The 20,952-nt window shown below is 54.9% G+C and overlaps 2 pseudogenes across 1 annotated transcript; both read left to right on the top strand.

Annotated features, from left to right (window-relative positions):
* Positions 1-13,431: 13,431 nt before the first annotated feature.
* Positions 13,432-14,932, top strand: LOC100590786 (annotated as a pseudogene). Its single transcript, XR_004030841.1, has one exon. The product of XR_004030841.1 is annotated as a mitochondrial import receptor subunit TOM40 homolog pseudogene (transcript).
* LOC101177541 overlaps positions 14,708-20,952 on the top strand; it is a 32,820-nt pseudogene continuing 26,575 nt past the window's right edge.

Genomic DNA, 20,952 nt, shown 5'->3' with positions numbered 1-20,952 from the left:
TCTTTTTTTTTTTTTTTTCTCTCTTCCCCAGATGCCTCACCTTCCCCTCATGGGCTTTCTGCCCGCCTTTGGGTACCCCTAGCGGTCCCGAGGCTCACCCTGGTTTGCAGCCAGGGATGCCAGGTTCCCCGGGGCACAGCGCAGCGCTGATTGGAAGGGACTTTTGTCCATAGGTGACCCAGGGCCCCTTTCTCCGAGGTGAGCTTTTTTTTTTTTTTTTTTTTTTTTTTTTTCCCATTCTGCGGCAGTTGCCTCACCTCTCCTCCCTCAAACCTCACCTTCCCCTCATGGGCCCTCCGTCCGCCTAGAGGTACCGCTAGCGGCCCGAGGCGCATCCTGTGGCCGAAGCAGGGACGCCAGGGTCCCTGGGGTCCAGCACAGGCGCTGATGGGAATCCACTTTCGTTCGTGGAGTGCCCAGGCTCCGCAACTTAGCGGCGCCGTTTTTTTTTCCTCTGCCCGGGTGCCTCACTTTGCTCTAATGGGCCTTTTGCCCGCTTTGGTGTACCCCTAGCGGGCCCAACTCGCCCCCTGGGCTCGAATCAGGGTCACCAGTGTCCACGAGGTCCAGCGCAAGGCCTGATGGGAAGGCACTTTCATCAGTGGGGGACCCCGGCCCCGCTTCTCTGCGGCGCGGTTTTTTTTGTTTTTTTTTTGTTTTGCCACAGGTGCCTGACTTTCCCCTGATGGGGTTTCTGTCCGCCTTAGGGTACCCCCAGCAGCCCAAGGCACACCCTGGGCTCGAAACAGGGACGCCAGAGTCCCTGGGGCCCAGCGCAGGGTCTGATGGGAAGGCACTTTCTTCCGTGGGGTACCCAGGCCTCCCTTCTCCGTGGCGAGGTGTTTTTTGTTTTTTTTTTCTCTGCCCCAGGTGCCTCACCTTCTCCTCATGGGCTTCTGCCCGCTTTGGGGTACCGCTAGCGGCCCCAGGCGCACACTGCGTTCGAACCAGGGTCGCCAGGGTCCACGGGGCCAAGCGCAGGGTTGATGGGAAGGCACTTTCGGCCGTGGGGGACCTTGGCCCCCCTTCTCCGGGGCGCGGTTTTCTTTTTTTTCTGCCACAGGTGCCTCACTTCTCCTCCCTGAAACCTCACCTTCGTCTCATGGGCCTTCTGCCCGCCTTGCAGCACCCCTAGCAGCCCGAGGCGAACCCTGGGGTCGAACCAGGGACGCCAGTGTCCCCGGGGCCCAGCGCAAGGGCTGATGGGAAGACACTTTCGTCCGTGGCGGACCCAGGCACCGCTTCTCCGCGGCGTAGTTTTTTTTTTCTTTCGGCTGCCCCAGGTACCTCACCTTCCCCTCATGGGCCATCTGCCCGCTTTGGGCTACCCCTGGTGGACCGAGGCCCACCCGGGGTTCGATCCAAGGTCGTCAGGTCCCCGGGGCCCAGCGCAAGGGCTGATGGGAAGACACTTTCGTCCGTGGCTGACACAGGTCCAGCTTCTCTGAGGCGCGGTTTTTTTTGTTGTTGTTGTTGTTTTTTCTGCCAGAGATGTCTCACCTCTCCTCCCTCAAACCTCAACTTCCTCTCACGGGCTTTCTACCCACCTTGGGGTACCCCTAGCGGCCGGAGGCGCATCCTGGGTTTGAGCCAAGGTCGCCAGGGTCCATGGGGCTCAGCGCAGGGCCTGAATGGAAGGCATTTTCGTCTGTGGATTACCCAGGCCCCGCTTCCTTGCGGCGCGGTTTTTTTTTTTCTCTGCCCCTTGTGCCTCACCTTCCCCTCATCGGCCTTCTGCCCGCGTTGGGATACCCCTAGAGGGCCCGAGGCATGCCCTAGGCTTGATCCAGGGTAGCCAGGTTCCCCGCGGCCCAGCGGAGGGGCTGATGGGAAGGCACTTTCGTCCTTGGGGGACCCATGCCCCGCCTCTCTGCAGCGCGGTTTTTTTGTTGTTGTTGTTTTCTCTCTACCTCAGGTGCCTCACCTTCCCCTCATGGGCCTTCTGTCCGCCTTGGGATACCCCTATTGGGCACGAGGCGCACCTTGGGCTCTAACCAGGGTCGCCAGGGTCCACAGGCCCCAGCGCAGGGGCTGATGGGAAGGCACTTTGGTTCGTTGGGGACCTGGGCCCCGTTTCTCCGCGGCGTTTTTTTTTTTTTTTTTTTTCCTGCCACAGGTGCCTCCCCTCTCCTCCCTCAAACCTCACCTTCCCCTCATGGGCCTTCTGTCCGACTTGGGGTACCCCTATTGCCAGACGCACACCCTGGGGTTTCCGGGCCCAGCGCAAGGGCTGATGGGAAGACACTTTCTTCCTTGGGGACCCAGGCTCTGCTTCTCCGCGGCGTTTTTTTGTTTGTTTGTTTTTGTTGTTGTTGTTGTTTTTTGCTTTTCCCCAGGTGCCTCACCTTCCCCTCATGGGCTTTCTGCCCGCCTTGAGGTACCCCTAGAGGGCCCGAGGTGCACCCTGGTTTCTAGCCAGGGATGCTAGGGTCTCTGGGGCCCAGTGCAGGGCTGATGGGTAGGGACGTTCATCCGTGGGGGACCCAGACCCCACTTCTGGGCGACGCAGTTTTTAATTTTTTTCTCTGTCCCAGGTGTCTCACCTTTCCCTCATGGGCCTTCTCTCTGCCTTGGGGTACCCCTAGCAGGCCGAGGCACACCCTGGGCTCGAGCCAGGGATACCAGGGTCCCCGGGGCGCAGCGCAAGCGCTGATGGGAAGACAGTTTCTTCTGTGGGGGACCCAGGCCCCGCTTATCGGTGGCGCGGTTTTTTTTTTTTTTTTTTTCTCTGCCCCAGGTGCGTCACCTTCCCCTCATGGGCCTTCTGCACGCTTTTGGGTACCCCTAGCGGCCTGAAGCGCACCCTGGTCTCGAACCAGGAACGCCAGGGTCCCCTAGGCCCAGCGCAGTGGCTGATGGCAAGACACTTTCGTCTGTGGGGGACCCAGGCTCCGCTTCTCCGTGGCGGGCTTTTTTCTTTTTTGCTCTGCCACAGGTGCCCCACCTCTCCTTCCTCAAACCTCAACTGCCCCTCATGGGATTTCTGCCCGCTTTGGGGTACCCCAGCGGCCCGAGGCGCTCCCTGGGCTCAAACCAGTGACCCCAGGGTCCCCAGGTCCCAGCGCAGGGGCTGATGGGAAGACACTTTCGTCAGTGGTGGACCAAGGCCCCGCTTCTCCGCGGCGCGGTTTTTTTTCTTTTTCTGTCACAGGTGCCTAACTTCTCCGCCCTCAAACCTCAGCTTCCCCTCATGGGCCATCTGCCCTCTTTGGGGTACCCCTAGTGGACCGAGGCGCACCCTGGGCTCGAACCAGGGTCGTCAGGGTCCCCGGGGCCCAGTGCAAGGGCTGATGGGAAGACACTTTCCTTTGTGGCTGACCCAGGCCCAGCTTCTCTGAGGCGCGGGTTTTTCTTTGTTTTGTTGTTTTCTGCCACAGGTGCGTCACCTCTCCTCCCTCAAACCTCAACTTCCCCTCACGGGCTTTCTGCCCGCCTAGGGGTACCCCTAGCGGCCCCAGGCGAGGCGTATGCTGCGTTTCAGCCAAGCTCGCCAGGGTCCATGGGGCTCATCACAGGGCCTGATGGGAAGGCATTTTCGTCCATGGGTGACCCATGCCCTGCTTCTCCGTGGAGCGGTTTTTGTTTTTGTTTTTGTTTTTCTGCCACAGGTGCCTCACCTCTCCTCCCTCAAATCTCACCTTCCCCTCATGGGCCTTCTGTCTGCCTTGGGGTACACCTAGCAGCTCGAGGTGCACTGTGGTCTCGAACCAGGGACGCCAGGGTCCCTGGGACCCAGCGTAAGGACTCATGGGAATACACTTTCGTCCGTGGGGGACCCAGTCCCCACTTCTCGGCGGCGTAGTTTTTTTTTTTTTCTCTTTCCCAGGTGTCTCACCTTCATCTCATGGGCCTTCTGTCCACCTTGGGGTACCCCTAGCGGCCCGAGGCTCACCCTGTGCTCGAACCAGCAATGCCGGGGTCCCCGGGGCGCAGCGCAAGGGCTGATGGGGAGACACTTTCTTCCGTCCCCTTTCTTCCGTGAGCGACCCAGGCCCCGCTTCTCCGAGGAAGGGTTTTTTGTTTTTCCTCTGCCCCAGGTGGGTCACGTTCCCCTCATGGGCCTTCTGCCCTCTTTGGGGTACCCCTAGCGGCCCCAGGCTCACGCTGGGCTCCAATAAGGGTCGCCAGGGACCCCAGGGCCAAGCGCAAGGGTTGATGGGAAGCCACTTTCACCTGTGCGGGACCCAGGCCCCGCTACTCCGCGGCGCGGTTTTTTTTTTTTTTTTCTCTACCCCAGGTGACTCACCTGCTCATGGGCCTTCTGCCCGCTTTGGGTTACCCCTAGCGGGCCAGAGGCACACCCTGGATTCCAGCCAGGGACGACAGGGTACTCGGGGCCTAGCGCAGGGGCTGATGGGAAGGCACTTTCGTCCCTGGGGGACCCAGGCCCCACTTCTCTGTGGCGCGTTTTGTTTTTTTTTCTTTTCTGCCACCGGTGCCTTACCTCTCCTCCCTCAAACCTCACCTTCCCCTCATAGGCTTTCTGCCCACCATGGGGTACCCCAAGAGGCCCAACGCGCACCCAGGGATGCCAGGGTCTCCTGGGCCCAGCGCAGGGGCTGATGGGAAGACACTTTCGTCCGTGGGGGACCCAAGCACCTCTTCTCCGCGCGCAGTTGTTTTTTTCTCTGCCTCAGGTGCCTCACCTTCCCCTCATGGGCCTTCTGCCCATTTTGGGAACCCCTAGAGGGCCCAAGGCGCACCCTGGCCTCGAACCAGGGTCGCCAGGTTTCACGGGGCGCAGCGCAGGGGCTGATGGGAAGGCACTTTCATCCGTGGGGGACCCAGGCCCCCCTACTCCGTGGTATGTTTTTGTTTTTTTTTTCCCTCTGCCCCAGGTGCCTCACCTTTCCTCCCTCAAAGCTCCTCTTCCACTCATGGTCTTTCTGCCTGCGTGGGGGTACCCCTAGCGACCCGAGCGCACCCTGGGTTCGAACCAGGGACGCCAGGGTACCTGGGGCCCAGTGCAGGGGCTGATTGGAAGACACTTTCGTCCGTGGGGGACCCAGGCTCCACTTCTCGGGGGCGCAGTTTTTTCTCTGTCCCAGGTGCCTCACTGTCCCCTCAGGGGTCTTCTGATTGCGTTGGGGTACCCTAACAGTCCGGAGGCTCACCCTGGGCTCAAACCAGGGATGCCAGTGTCCCCAGGGCGCAGCGCAGGGGCTCATCGGAAGGCACTTTGGTCCGTGGGGAACCCAGGCCCCGCTTCTAGGCGGAACGGTTTTTTTTTTTTTCTCTGCACCAGGTGTCTCACCTTCCCATCATGGGCCTTCTGTCCGCCTTGGGGTACCCCTAGCAGGCCGAGGCGCACCCTGGGCTCTAACCAGGGACAACAGTGTCCACGGTGCCCAGCTCACGGGCTGATGGAAAGACACTTTAGTCTGTGGGGGACCCAGGCTCTGCTTCTCCGCAGGGTTTGTTTTTTTTTTTTTTTTTTTTTTCTTCCCCAGATGCCTCACCTTCCCCTCATGGGCTTTCTGCCCGCCTTTGGGTACCCCTAGCGGGCCCGAGGCTCACCCTGGCTTGGAGCCAGGGATGCTAGGGTCCCCGGGGCCCAGCGCAGCGCTGACGGGAAGGGACTTTTATCCGTGGGGGACCCGGGGCCCTCTTCTCCGAGGTGAGCTTTTTTCTTTTTTTTTTTTTTTTTTCATTCTGCGGCAGTTGCCTCACCTCTCCTCCCTCAAACCTCACCTTCCCCTCATGGGCCCTCTTCCCGCCTATTGGTACGGCTAGCGGCCCGAGGCGCACCCTGTGGCCGAAACAGGGACGCCAGGGTCCCTGGGGTCCAGCTCAGGCGCTGATGGGAAGACACTTTCGTCCGTGGATTTCCCAGGCTCCGCAACTCAGCCGCGCCGTTGTTTTTTTTTTTTTCTCTGCAGGGGTGCCTCACCTTCCTCTAATGGGCCTTTTGCCCGCTTTGGTGTACCCCTAGCGGGCCCGACTCGCCCCCTGGGCTCGAACCAGGGTCACCAGTGTCCACGAGGTCCAGCGCAAGGCCTGATGGGAAGGCATTTTCATCAGTGGGGGACCCAGGCCCCGCTTCACTGCGGCGCGGTTTTTTTTTTTTTTCTGCCACAGGTGCCTGACTTTCCCCTCATGGGGTTTCTGTCCGTCTTAGGGTACCCCCAGCAGCCCGAGGCGCACCCTGGGCTCGAAACAGGGACGACAGGGTCCCTGGGGCCCAGCGCAGTGTCTAATAGGCAGGCACTTTTTTCCGTGGGGGACCCAGGACTCCCTTCTCCGTGGCGAGGTGTTTTTTTTTTTTTTTCTCCGCCCCAGGTGCCTCACCTTCCCCTCATGGGCTTCTGCCCGCTTTGAGGTACCGCTAGCGGCTCCAGGCGCACACTGGGTTCGAACGAGGGTCGCCAGGGTCCACGGGGCCAAGCACAGGGGCTGATGGGAAGGTACTTTCGTCCGTGGGGGACCCAGGCCCCCTTTCTCCGTGGAGCGGTTTTTTTTTTTTCTGCCGCAGGTGTCTCACCTCTCCTCCCTGAAACCTCACCTTCGTCTCATGGGCCTTCTGCCCGCCTTGGGGTACCCCTAGCAGCCCGAGGCAAACCCTGGGGTCGAACCAGGGACGCCAGGGTCCCCGGGGCCCAGCGCAAGGGCTGATGGGAAGACACTTTCCTCCCTGGCGGAACCAGGCACCCTTTCTCCGCGGCGCAGTTGTTTTTTTCTTTTGGCTGCCCCAGGTACCTCAGCTTCCCCTCATGGGCCATCTGCCCGCTTTGGGGTACCCCTAGTGGACGTAGGCGCACCCTGGTCTCGAACCAGGGTCGCCAGGGTCCCCGGGGCCCAGGGCAAGGGCTGATTGGAAGACACTTTCGTCTGTGGTTGACCCAGGCCCAGCTTCTCTGAGGCGCGGTTTTTTCTTTGTTTTTTTTTTTTTTTTTTTTTTTTTCTGCCACAGGTGCCTAACCTCTCCTCCCTTAAACCTCAACTCCCCCTCATGGGCTTTCTGCAAGCCTTGGGGTAGCCCTAGCGGCCCCAGGCGTATGCTGGGTTTCAGCCAAGATCGCCAGGGTCCATGGGGCTCAGCGCAGGGCCTGATGGGAAGGCATTTTCGTCCATGGGTGACCCATGCCCTGCTTCTCCTTGGCGCGGTTTTTGTTTTCCTTTTTTTTTTTTTTTTCTGCCCCAGGTGCCTCACCTCTCCTCCCTCAAACCTCACCTTCCCCTCATGGGCCTTCTGTCTGACTTGGGGTACACCTAGCAGCTCGAGGTGCACTGTGGGCTCGAACCAGGGACGCCAGGGTCCTTGGGGCCCAGCGCAAGCGTTCATGGGAATACACTTTCGTCCGTGGGGGACCCAGTCCCCACTTCTCGGCGGCGCAGTTTTTTTTTTTTTTTTTCTCTGCCCCAGGTGTCTCACCTTCATCTCATGGGCCTTCTTTCCACCTTGGGGTACCCATAGCTGCCGAGGCGCACCCTCCCCTCATGGGTCTTCTACCCGCCTAGAGGTACCGCTAGCGGCCCGAGGCGCACCCTGTGGCCGAACCAGGGAAGCCAGGGTCCCTGGGTCCAGCACAGGCGCTGATGGGAAGACACTTTCGTCCGTGGAGGACCCAGGCTCCGCTTCTCAGCGGCGCGGTTTTTTTTTCTCTACCCGGGTGCCTCACCTTCTTCTAATGTGCCTTTTGTCCGCTTTGGTGTTCCCCTAGCGGGCCTGACTGGCCCCCTGGGCTCGAACCAGGGTCACCAGGGTCCATGAGGTCCAGCGCAAGGCCTGGTGGGAAGGCACTTTCATCAGTGGGGGACCCAGGCCCAGCTTCACTGCGGCGCGGTTATTTTTTTTTTCTGCCACTGGTGCCTCACCTTCCCCTCATGGGGTTTCTGTCCGCCTTGGGGTACCCCCAGCAGCCCGAGGCGTACCCTGGGCTTGAACCAGGGAAGCCAGGGTCCCTGGGGCCCAGCGCAGGGTCTGATGGGAAGGCCCTTTCTTCCGTGGGGGACCGAGGCCTCCCTTCTCCGTGGCGAGGTTTTGTTTTTTTTTTTTTTTTTCTCTGCCCCAGTCCCCTCATGGGCTTCTGCCCGCTTTGGGGTAGCGCTAGCGGCCCCAGGCGCACACTGCGTTGGAACCACGGTGGCCAGGGTCCACGGGGCCAAGCGCAGGGGCTGATGGCATGGTACTTTCGTCCGTACGGGATCCGGGCCCCCGTTCTCCGTGGCGCGGTTGTTTTTTTTTCTGCCCCAGGTGTCTCACCTCTCTTCCCTCAAACCTCACCTTCCCCTCATGGGCCCTCTGTCCGCCTAGAGGTACGGCTAGCGGCCCGAGGCGCATCCTGTGGCCGAAGCAGGGACGCCAGGGTCCCTGGGGTCCAGCACAGGCGCTGATGGGAATCCACTTTCGTTCGTGGAGTTCCCAGGCTCCGCAACTTAGCGGCGCCGTTTTTTTTTTTTCTCTGCCCGGGTGCCTCACTTTCCTCTAATGGGCCTTTTGCCCGCTTTGGTGTACCCCTCGCGGGCCCAACTCGCCCCCTGGGCTCGAATCAGGGTCACCAGTGTCCACGAGGTCCAGCGCAAGGCCTGATGGGAAGGCACTTTCATCAGTGGGGGACCCCGGCCCCGCTTCTCTGCGGCGCGTTTTTTTGTTTTTTGTTTTTTTTTGCCACAGGTGCCTGACTTTCCCCTGATGGGGTTTCTGTCCGCCTTAGGGTACCCCCAGCAGCCCGAGGCGCACCCTGTGCTCGCGCCAGGGACGCCAGGGTGCCTGGGGCCCAGCGCAGGGTCTGATGGGAAGGAACTGTCTTCCGTGGGGGACCCAGGCCCCACTTCTCTGTGGCGCGTTGTTTTTTTCTTTTCTGCCACAGGTGCCTTACCTCTTCTCCCTCAAACCTCACCTTCCCCTCATAGGCTTTCTGCCCACCATGGGGTACCCTAAGAGGCCCAAAGCGCACCCTGGTCTTGAACCAGGGATGCCAGGGTCTCCTGGGCCCAGCGCAGGGGCTGATGGGAAGACACTTTCGTCCGTGGGGGACCCAGGCACCTCTTCTCCGCGGCGCAGTTGTTTTTTTCTCTGCCTCAGGTGCCTCACCTTCCCCTCATGGGCCTTCTGCCCACTTTTGGGTACCCCTAGTGGGTCCAAGGCGTACCATAGGCTCGAACCAGGGTCGCCAGGTTCCATGGGACCCAGCCCATGTGCGGATGGGAAGGCTTTTTCATCAGTGGGGGACCCAGGCCCCGCTTCACTGCGGCGTGTTTTTTTTTTTTTCTGCCACATTGCCTCACGTTCCCCTCACGGGTTTTCTGTCCACTTTGGTGTACCCCCAGCATTCCGACGCGCACCCTGGGCTCGAAACAGGGACGCCAGAGTCCCTGGGGCCCAGCGCAGGGTCTGATGGGAAGGCATTTTCTTCCGTGGGGGACCCAGGTCTCCCTTCTCCGTGGCGAGGTGTTGTTGTTGTTATTTTCTCTGCCCCAGGTGCCTCACCTTCCCCTCATGGGCTTCTGCCCGCTTTGGGGTACCGCTAGCGGCCCCTGGCGCACACTGGGTTGGAACGACGGTCGCCAGGGTCCACGGGGCCAAGCGCAGGGGCTGATGGGAAGGCACTTCCGGCCGTGGGGGACCCTGGCCCCCCTTCTCCGGGGCGCGGTTTTTTTTTTTTTTTTTTCTGCCACAGGTGCCTCACTTCTCCTCCCTGAAACCTCACCTTCGTCTCATGGGCCTTCTGCCCGCCTTGGGGTACCCCTAGCAGCCCTAGGCGAACGCTGGGGTCGAACCAGGGACGCCAGGGTACCCGGGGGGCCCAGCGCAAGGGCTGATGGGAAGACACTTTCGTCCTTGGCGGACCCAGGCACCGCTTCTCCGCGGAGTAGTTGTTTTTTTCTTTCGGCTGCCCCAGGTACCTCACCTTCCCCTCATGGGCCATCTGCCCGCTTTGGGCTACCCCTGGTGGACCGAGGCCCACCCGGGGTTCGATCCAAGGTCGTCAGGTCCCCGGGGCCCAGCGCAAGGGCTTATGGGAAGACACTTTCGTCCGTGGCTGACAGGTCCAGGTTCTCTGAGGCGCGGATTTTTTTTTTGTTTGTTTGTTTGTTTGTTTGTTTGTTTGTTTTTTTTTTTCTGCCACAGGTGTCTTACCTCTCCTCCCTCAAACCTCAGCTTCCCCTCATGGGCTTTCTACCCGCCTTGGGGTACCCCTAGCGGCCCGAGGAGCATCCTGGGTTTGAGCCAAGGTCGCCAGGGTCCATGGGGCTCAGCGCAGGGCCTGAATGGAAGGCATTTTCGTCTGTTCAGTACCCAGGCCCCGCTTCCTTGCGGCGCTGTTTTCTTTTTCTCTGTCCCTTGTGCCTCACCTTCCCCTCATGGGCCTTCTGCCCGCGTTGGGATACCCCTAGAGGCCCCGAGGCATACCCTGGGCTCGATTTAGGGTAGCCAGGGTCCCCGCGGCCCAGCGGAGGGGCTGATGGGAAGGCACTTTCGTCCTTAGGGGACTCATGCCCCGCCTCTCTGCAGCGCGGTTTTTTTTTTTTTTTTTTTTTCCTCTACCTGAGGTGCCTCACCTTCCCCTCATGGGCCTTCTGTCCGCCTTGGGATACCCCTATTGGGCACGAGGCGCACCCTGGGCTCTAACCAGGGTCGCCCGGGTCCAAGGGCCCCAGCGCAGGGGCTGATGGGAAGGCACTTTGGTTCGTTGGGGACCTGGGCCCCGTTTCTCCGCGGCGTGTTTTTTTTTTTTTTTCTGCCACAGGTGCCTCCCCTCTTCTCCCTCAAACCTCACCTTCCCCTCATGGGCCTTCTGCCCGCCTTGAGGTACCCCTAGAGGGCCCGAGGTGCACCCTGGTTTCTAGCCAGGGATGCTAGGGTCTCTGGGGCCCAGTGCAGGGCTGATGGGTAGGGACGTTCATCCGTGGGGGACCCAGACCCCACTTCTGGGCGACGCAGTTTTTAATTTTTTTCTCTGTCCCAGGTGTCTCACCTTTCCCCCATGGGCCTTCTCTCTGCCTTGGGGTACCCCTAGCAGGCCGAGGCACACCCTGGGCTCGAGCCAGGGATACCAGGGTCCCCGGGGCGCAGCGCAAGCGCTGATGGGAAGACAGTTTCTTCTGTGGGGGACCCAGGCCCTGCTTATCCGTGGCGCGGTTGTTTTGTTTTTTTTTCTGCCCTGGGTGCGTCACTTTCCCCCCATGGGCCTTCTGCCCGCTTTTGGGTACCCCTAGCGGCCTGAAGCGCACCCTGGTTTAGAACCAGGAACGCCAGGGTCCCCTAGGCCCAGCGCAGTGGCTGATGGGAAGACACTTTCGTCCGTGGGGGACCCAGGCTCCGCTTCTCTGTGGCGCGGCTTTTTTCTTTTTTGTTCTGCCACAGGTGCCTCACCTCTCCTTCCTCAAACCTCAACTGCCCCTCATGGGATTTCTGCCCGCTTTGGGGTACCCCAGCGGCCCGAGGCGCTCCCTGGGCTCAAACCAGTGACCCCAGGTTCCCCAGGGCCCAGCGCAGGGGCTGATGGGAAGACACTTTCGTCAGTGGTGGACTAAGGCCCCGCTTCTCCGCGGAGCGTTTTTTTTTTCTTTTTCTGTCACAGGTGCTTAACTTCTCTGCCCTCAAACCTCACTTTCCCCTCATGGGCTTTCTGCCCACCTTGGGGTACCCCTAGCGGGCCCGAGGCGCACCCGGGGCTCGAACCAGGGTCTCCAGGGTCCACAGGGCCCAGTGCAGGGGCTGATGGGAAGGCAATTTCATCCGTTGGGGACCCAGGCCCAGCTTCTCCTAGGCGCGGCTTTTTTTTTTTTTTTTTTTTCTGCCACAGGTGCCTCACCTCTCCTGCCTCAAACCTCAACTTCCCATCATGGGCTTTCTGCCTGACTTGGGGTACCCCTAGTGGCCCAAGGCGCTCCCTGGACTCGAACCATGGACGCCAGGGTCGCCGGGGCCCAGCGCAGGGGCTGATGGGAAGGTACCTTGGTCCGTAGGTACCCAGGTCCTGCTTCTCAAAGGCACGTTTTTTTTTCTCTGCCCCAGGTGCCTCACCTTCCCTTCATTGGCCTTCTGCCTGCTTTGGGGTACCCCGAGCGGGCCCGAGGCACTCCCGGGTCTCGAACCAGGGTCGCCAGGTTCTCGGGGCTAGCACAGGAGCTGATGGGAAGGCACTTTCGTCAGTGGGGACCCAGGCCCGGCTTCTCCGAGGGGCTGATTTTTTTTTTTTTTTTCTGCCACAGGTGACTCACCTCTTCTCCCTCAAACCTCACCTTTCCCTCATGGGCTTTCTGGCTTCCTTAGGGTACCCCTAGCGTGCCAGAGTCGCTTCCGGTCCTTGAACCAGGGTCACCAGGGTCCAGGGGGCCCAGCGCAGGGGCTGATGAGATGGCATTTTTCGTCCGTGGGGGACCAAGGCCCCGCTTCTCCTCGGCACCGTTTTTTTTTTTTTTTCTGCGGCAGGTGCCTCAGCTCTCCTCCCTCAAACCTCATCTTCCCCTCATTGGCCTTCTGCCCGCTTTGGGGTACACCTAGCAGGCCCGAGGCGCACCCAGGCCTAGAACCAGGGTCGCCTAGGTCCATGAGGCCCAGCGCAGGGGCTGATGGGAAGGCACTTTTTTTGCGTGGGAGACCCAGGCCCCGCTTCTCCGTGGCGAGGTTTTTTTTGTTTCTGCCACAAGTGCCTCACCTCTCCTCCCTCACAGCTCACCTTCCTCTCATGGGCTTTCCAGCGGCATTGGGGTACCCCTAGCGGCCCGAGGCTCTCCTTGGGCTCGAACCAGGGACCCCAGGGTCTCCGGGGCTCAGCACAGGGGATAACGGGAAGGCACTTTCGTCCGTGGGGGACCCAGACCCGGCTTCTCCGCGGCGCGCTTTTTTTTGTTCTTCTCTGCCCCAGGTGCCTCACCTCCCCTCATGGACTTTCTGCCCTCCTTGGGGTACCCCTAGCGGGCCGGAAGCGCACCCTGGGTTCCAGCCAGGGATGCCAGGTTCCCCGAGGCCCAGCGCAGGGGCTGATAGGCACCTTCGTCCGTGAAGGACCCAGGCCCCGCTTTTCTGCAGCGTGGTTTTTTTTTTTTTCTCTCTGCCCCAGGTGTCTCACCTTCCCCTCGTGGGCCTTCTGCCGGCTTCTGCGTACCCCTAGCGGGCCCGAGGCGCACCTGGGGCTCGAACCAGGGTGGCCAGGGTCCATGGGGCCTAGTGCAGGGGCTGATGGGAAGGCACTTTCGTCCGTGGGGGACCCAGGCCCCACTTCTCCGTGGCGCGGTTTTTCTTTTTCTGTGACGGGTGCGTCACCTCTCCTCCCTCAAAGCTCACCTTCCCCTCATGGGCTTTCTGCCTGCCTTTGGGTACCCCTGGCAGACCCGAGGTGCACCCGGGGCTCGAACCAGTGTCGCCAGGGACCACAGGGTCCAGTGCAGGGGCTGATGGGAAGGCACTTTCCTCCGTGGGAGACCCAGGCCCCACTTCTCCGCGGGGCGGTTTTTTTATTTTTCTTTTTCTCTGTCAGGTGCCTCACCTCTCCTCCCTCAAAACTCACCTTCCCCTCATGGGCTTTGTGTCCCCCTTGGGGTGCACTTAGCGGCCGAGGCGCACCCTGGGCTCGAACCAGGGACACCAGGGTCCCCGGGTCCCAGTGCAGGGACTGATGGGAAAACACTTTCGTCCGTGAGGGACCCAGGCCGCGCTTCTCCGCGGCGAAGTTTTTTTGCCACCGGAAGTGCAAGGAGCTGTTTCCCATTCAGATGGAGGGTGTCAAGCTCACAGTCAACAAAGGGCTGAGTAACCATTTCCAGGTGAACCACACAGTAGCCCTCAGCACAATCGGGGAGTCCAACTACCACTTCGGGGTCACGTATGTGGGGACAAAGCAGCTGAGTCCCACAGAGGCGTTCCCTGTACTGGTAGGTGACATGGACAACAGCGGCAGTCTCAACGCTCAGGTGATTCACCAGCTGGGCCCAGGTCTCAGGTCCAGGATGGCCATCCAGACCCAGCAGTCGAAGTTTGTGAACTGGCAGGTGGACGGGGAGTATTCGGGCTTTGACTCACAGCAGTCATCACCCTGGGGAACCCAGATATCCTCGTGGGTTCAGGAATCCTCGTAGCCCACTACCCCCACAGCATCACGCCTTGCCTGGCCCTGGGCGGAGAGCTGGTCTACCACCGGCGGCCTGGGGAGAAGGGCACTGTCATGTCTCTAGCTGGGAAATACACATTGAACAACTGGTTGGCAACAGTAACTTTGGGCCAGGCGGGCATGCACGCAACATACTACCACAAAGCCAGTGACCAGCTGCAGGTGGGTGTGGAGTTTGAAGCCAGCACAAGGATGCAGGACACCAGCGTCTCCTTCGGGTACCAGCTGGACATGCCCAAGGCCAACCTCCTCTTCAAAGGCTCTGTGGATAGTAACTGGATCGTGGGTGCCACGCTGGAGAAGAAGCTCCCGCCCCTGCCCCTGACACTGGCCCTTGGGGCCTTCCTGAATCACAACAAGAACAAGTTCCAGTGTGGCTTTGGCCTCACCATTGGCTGAGCCCGCCTGGCCCCCGCCTTCCACGCCCTTCTGATTCCACCTCCACCACCCCCTGCCACAGAGGGGAGACCTGAGCCCCCCTCCCTTCCCTCCCCCTCGGGGGTCGGGGGGACATCGGAAAGGAGGGACCCCGCCACCACAGCAGCTGAGGAGGGGATTCTGGAACTGAATGGCGCTTTGGGATTCTGAGTACCAGGGGCAGCGTGCCCAGTGGGCCTGAGGTCCCAGGAGGGATTCCGGAATTGAGGGGCATGCAGGATTCTGAGCACCAGGGGGAGGGGCAGCCAGACAACCTCAGGGAGGAGTGTCCTGGTGTCCCCATCCTCCAAAGGGCCTGGGCCCGCCCCGAAGGGGCAGCGAGAGGAGCTTCCCCATCCCCGGTCAGTCCACCCTGCCCCGTCCACTTTCCCATGTCCTCGGTATAAATCATGTTTATAAGTTATGGAAGAACTGGGACATTTTACAGAAAAAAAAAATATACGTGGGGGAAAAAAAGATACACCATGCTTATTTAAGGCTTTTAGTACCTCCTGTCATAGCTGTATATATGCCAGATTGAGGGGCACAGAACTAGGGGAATTTGGTAAAATGCTCATTATACAGAACTGTAATACCTATTGTGGCATTTTAATTATGTAAAAGCTTAATGAAATACTACATTAAAAGATACTGTTTATTTTTCTGATAGATTTCATAGCACTCCGTGGTACTGAGATTTTCTAAAATTTAGAAAACAACATTAGTAATTATGTTTGTCTACTATAGTAATTATGTTTTTCTTCTTTCACTCTCAGGTTTTCCATTAATGTAAAAAGTAAAATTTCCATACATTTCCATTTATTTTAAATCAAAGTAGTGTCAACAAATCTACATTACCTATAGAATATAAAGAGAAGTATGTGAAACTTTATAAACATTTAAGTTATACTTTCCTGACAGACAACCCCATACCTGCTATGATGTCATCTACACACTCATTTTCAGCAATACTTATTCAATTAGCCCAACTTCTGTGCTAGTCTGTACATTCTGAACACTTTTTCATAGAATGGCTGTAAACATGCTCCCTATTTCTGCTTGAATGTTACATCACAGTGCTCTAAAAGCTCTGTCATGCATGCTATACTCTCAGCATCCTGGATAATAAAGTTCATCTCCAGTTCAAATTCTCCACCAACCAGCTGAAAGTAAACAGAAACAATAGTGTTAACATGGGAGGTTACTGATAACAGTAGAATAAAATAATAACAAGAATTCAAAGCTACTACTCTAAAAAAATTTCAAGGCTTTTGGTATAAAATTATTTTTTATAAAAAGTATAAGAGCTACAGATAAATGACAGGCATTGTAAGCATTGAAACTAGCGAACACTGAAGGGGTGGCCTGCCCCCTACACCTGTGGGATATCTCATCAGGTGGGACGAGAGACTGAGAAAAGAAATAAGACACAGAGACAAAGCATAGAGAAACAACAGTGGGCCCAGGAGACCAGCACTCAGCATACCAAGGACCTGCACTGGCACCGGTCTCTGAGTTCCCTCGGTTTTTATTGATTATTATTTTCATTATCTTAGCAAGAGGAATGCGGTAGGAGAGCAGGGTGATAATAAGGAGAAGGTCAACAAAAAAACGTGTGAGCAAAACAATCTATGTCATAATTAAGTTCAAGGGGAGGTACTATGCCTGGATGTGCACGTAGGCCAGACTTATGTTTCTCTCTGCCCAAACATCTCAGTGGAGTAAAGAATAACAAGGCAGCATTGCTGCCAACATGTCTCGCCTCCCGCCATAGGGCAGTTTTTCTCCTATCTCAGAACTGAACAAATGTATAACCGGGTTTTATACTGAGACATTCAGTTCCCAGGGGCAGGCAGGAGACAGTGGCCTTCCTCTATCTCAACTGCAAGAGGCTTTCCTCTTTTACTAATCCACCTCATTACAGACCCTACACGGGTGTCAGGCTGGGGGACAGTCAGGTCTTTCTCATCCCATGAGGCCATATTTCAGACTATCACATGGGGAGAAACCTTGGACAATACCGGGCTTTCCAGGGCAGAGGTCCCTGTGGCTTTCCGCAGTGCACTGTGCCCCTGGTTTATCGAGACTAGAGAATGGTGATGACTTTTACCGAGCATACTGCTTGTAAACATTTTGTTAACAAGGCACGTCCTGCACAGCCCTAGATCCCTTAAACCCTGATTCCATACAACACATGTTTTGGTGAGCTCAATGTTGGGGCAAAGTGGCTGGGGCAAAGTTACAAATTAACAGCATCTCAGCGAAGCAATTGTTCAAGGTACAGGTCAAAATGGAATTTCTTATGTCTTCCCTTTCTACATAGATACAGTTAACAGTCTGATCTCTCTTTCTTTTCCCTACAAACAGAAATCTAATTTTCACATAAATGGGAAAGGGTGATTTCAAATCTAGTAAATCAGAGCAAACTACGGCATGTGATTCCTGGGTGGGATTCAGGAAAAATTCCTAAAAAGAGGTTTTGGCCTTTAAAAGTGACAATCAACAGAAAATATAGAATTTACTAAGGATAAATTTTAAGACACGAAATTCATTTTGTTTTTTGATATTACTAGTCTTACAGATAAAGAGATGTAACTGGGACATAATCTCCATATATAGAAGATGAAGAAATATGAAACTGATACAACTTACAATAAATGTTGCAATAATGAAATGAATGTTAAAAATAAGTTGAACAGAAATATGCAAGGTCTTGTAATGCTTTTTTGTTTTTTAAGCACAAATGTGAGTTGGGCAAAGAAAGCTGATTTAACAGCAACACATCTGACTTCAGCATTATGGCAAATGAGTCCAAAGTCATACTGCCCCTCCCATTTGGTATTTTAAGTACAGTAATAGACAAATACACACAGAATAAAATAACATAATAATACTCTGTTACTCTCTGTTGATCGAATCCTATAGGAACTATTATATTCAGTTATAAGCATCATTCTTAAAAAAGAACACTGTCAAACTGGATATTCTTTTGGTCTAAAGAATGATAAGATTTAGGAATAAAATAACAATCATATACACCTCACAAATTCGAAGTCATTAATTCCTTTGTTCATTCAATAAATAATTTATTAAGGTCTAGAAGTTACTGTTCTGGGAACTAGAATATACGAACATCCAAGATAAAGACCATGCACTAACAGTGCTAAATTCTAGGAACAAAGATTTATATGTATGTATGCATACACTACTTTATTCCAAAAAAAAAACACTGAAGGTGGCTACAAGTTGTACAAAGCATGAAGGAAGGCATAAAATATGAGTAGATGAGAAAAGAGGAAGCAAAGGAAAAACAAGATTAGGAACAGACAGGGAGTAGAATTAGGATCAAGAAGTAGAATTAATTTCCTATCACTGAAAGGTATTCACAAATACTGACAGATCACCACAGAATATGATATAAATAAGATAAATAGTAATAATACCACCACCTAAACTTACATGGCATTTAGTACTGTTTTAAAGGTTTTACATCCATTATGACACTATTATTATCTTCATTTTACAGAGAAGGAATCATAGGCACAGAGTTGTAATTATGTTGAAGAATGTTACAAAACGGGTAAGAGACCCAGGATCCAAGCACAAGAAGTCTGTCTTCATGCAAGTTCATACAAACATTACAATCTTATGTAAGAATTTTTTTTAGGAGGGAGGTGAGACAAGATGGCAGAAAAGAAAACTCCACAGATCATCCCCCTACCCCTACCATAAGGATACTAAGTTATCAACAACTACACAGACAAAAGCATCTTCATAAGAGCTAAAAATCAGGTGAGCACTCACAGTACCTGGTTTTAACCTCGTATCACTGAAAGAGACACTGAAAAGATAGAAAAACAGTTCTGAGTCTCTGATGCCACCCCTCCCTGACCCCAGCAGCATGGCTTGGTGCCAAGAGCATCTCTGGGTGCTGGTGAAGGGAGAACAGAGCAATTGTGAGGCACTGAACTCAGTGCTGTTTTGTTGCAGCAAAAAGAAAAACCTGACCAAACTAAGCTGAAGTCCACCCAAAAGAAGGCATCTCAACCAGCCTTAGCCAGAGGGCAATCACTGATACCAGCGGTCCAAACCTGACTGCCCGCAAACCTCAGTACCAAAGGCCACAGTTCTCTTGTTGTCTAAGTAAACCTGAAAGGTAGTCTAAGGCCATAAGGACTGCACCTCATAGGTGAGTCTTAGTGCTGAACTAGGCCCAAAGACAATGGACTAAAGTGGCATGGGACATATTGAGATACCAGCTGGGGCAGCTAAGGGAATGCCGGCATCACCTCTCCCCTAACCCCAGACTGCACAGCTTGCAGATCCAAAAGAAACCCCTTCCTTCCACTTGAGAAGAGGAGAGGGAAGAGTTGGGAGGAGTTTGTCTTGCATCTTGCTTATCAGCTCTGCCACAGAAGGACAGGGCACCTTGAGGTCATGAGGCCCTTGTTCCAGGCTCTAGCTCTGGGATGACATCTCTAGATACACCCTGGGCCAGAAGGAAACCCACTGCCTTGAAGGAAAGGACCCAGTCCTGGCGGCATTCATCATCTGCTAACTGAAGAGCCCTTGGCTCCTGAATAACCAGCAGTGATACCCGGGTACTACGTTGAGGGCCTTGGTGAGCTTCTGAGACTTGGCTTCAGGTGAGACTATGCACATTACCAGCTGTGGTGGCTATGGGGCAAAACTCCTTCTGCTTGATAAAAATGGAAGAGTAAAGGGGACTTTGTCTTGCATCTTAGGTACCAACACCACCACCGTGGGGTAGAGCACCAAGTGGGCTCTTGGGGTCCCCAATTCTAGGACTTGACTCTTGGACAGCATTTCTAGACCTGCCCTGGGCCAAAGGGGAGCCCACTGCCCCAATGGGTGAGTCCCAGGCCAGCCAGTATTCACCACAAGCTGACATAAGAGCCCTTGGTCCTTAAGGGAACATCGGTGCTACTTTGGCAGTACTCCTCATTGCCAGGAGTGGCGGTGGCTATGGGGTAAGTCTCTTCAGCTTTTGGAAAGGGGAAAAAGTGGAAAGAGTGGGAAGGATTGTGTCTTGTGGTTTGAGTGCCAGCTCAGCCGCAATACAACAGAATGCCAGGTAGATTTCTAAGGTTTTTGACTCCAGTCCCTGACTCCTGTATGGCATCTCTGGACCCACTGGTGGCCAGGGGTACTTTGCCACCCTGTAAAGAAGGACACAGGCCCAGCTGACTTTGCTACCTGCTAATTGTAGAGCCCCAGGGCCTTGAGTGAATATAGGCTATAGCCAAGGAGTGATTAAGGCAAGCCTTGGGCAAGACCCAGCACCGTGCTTGCTTCAGGTGTGACCCAGCACAGTCATGGTGGTGGTGGTCATAGGGGTGCCTGTATCATACATCATACCAGCCCCAGCTTTAGATGTCTCAGAACAGAGAGTGAGAGAGACTGTATGTGCTTGGGAGAAAGTAAGGGAAGAGAAAAAGAGACTCTGCCTGGTAATCTAGAGAATTATCCCAGATCTTATCCAAGGCCATCAAGGCAGTACCTCTACAAGTCTGCAAGAACCACAGTGTCACTGGAAAGCCTTCCCAAGAAGGATGGCTACAAATAAGCTCAGGCAATGAAGAGTAAAATAAATACCTAACTCTTCACTGCTCAGGCCCCGAGGAACATCTACTAGCATTAACACCATCCAGAAAAACATGACCTCACCAAATGCACTAAATAAGGCACCAAGAATCAATTCTCGAGAAACAAAGATATGTGACCTTTCACATGGAAAATTCAAAATAGCTGTGTTGAGGAAACTCAAAGAAATTCAAGATAACACAGAGAAGGGATTCAGAATTCTACCAGATAAATTTAACAAAGATATTGAAATAATTTTTAAAAATCGAGCAGAAATTCTGGAGCTCAAAAATGCAATTGGCATACTTAAGAATGCATCAAGTCCTTCAAGAGCAAACTGGATCAAGCAGAGGAAAGAATTAATGAGCTTCTGAAGAAAGGCTATTTGAAAACACACAGAGGAGAAAAAAGAATAAAAACCAATGACACATGCTTACATGATCTAGGGAATAGTCTCAAAAGGGCAAATCTAAGAGGTATTGGCCTTGAAAAAGAGGTAGAGAACAGGGTTAGAAAGTTTATTTTGAGTAAACCTTCAAATAACAGAGAACTACCCAAACCTAGAGAAAATATCCAAGTACAAGAAGGTTATAGAATACCAAGCAGATTTAACCCAAAGAAGACTACCTCAAGACATTTAATAATCAAATGCCCAAAGGTCAAGAATAAAATAAGAATCCTAAAAGCTGCAAGAGAAAAGAAACAGTAACATACAAAGGAGCCCCAATACATCTGGCAGCAGACTTTTCAGTGAAAACCTTATATGCCAGGAGACAGTGGCATGACATATTTAAATTGCTGAGGGAAAAAAAACTTTTACCCTGGAATAGTATATCCAGTGAAAATATCATTTGACCATGAAGAGGAAATAAAG

This window comes from Nomascus leucogenys, chromosome 1a (genome assembly GCF_006542625.1).
Source record: "Nomascus leucogenys isolate Asia chromosome 1a, Asia_NLE_v1, whole genome shotgun sequence".
In the NCBI taxonomy this organism is placed as follows: Eukaryota; Metazoa; Chordata; class Mammalia; order Primates; family Hylobatidae; genus Nomascus; species Nomascus leucogenys.
Note: the sequence above shows the minus strand (reverse complement) of the source record. Positions and strands in the feature narration are given on the sequence as shown.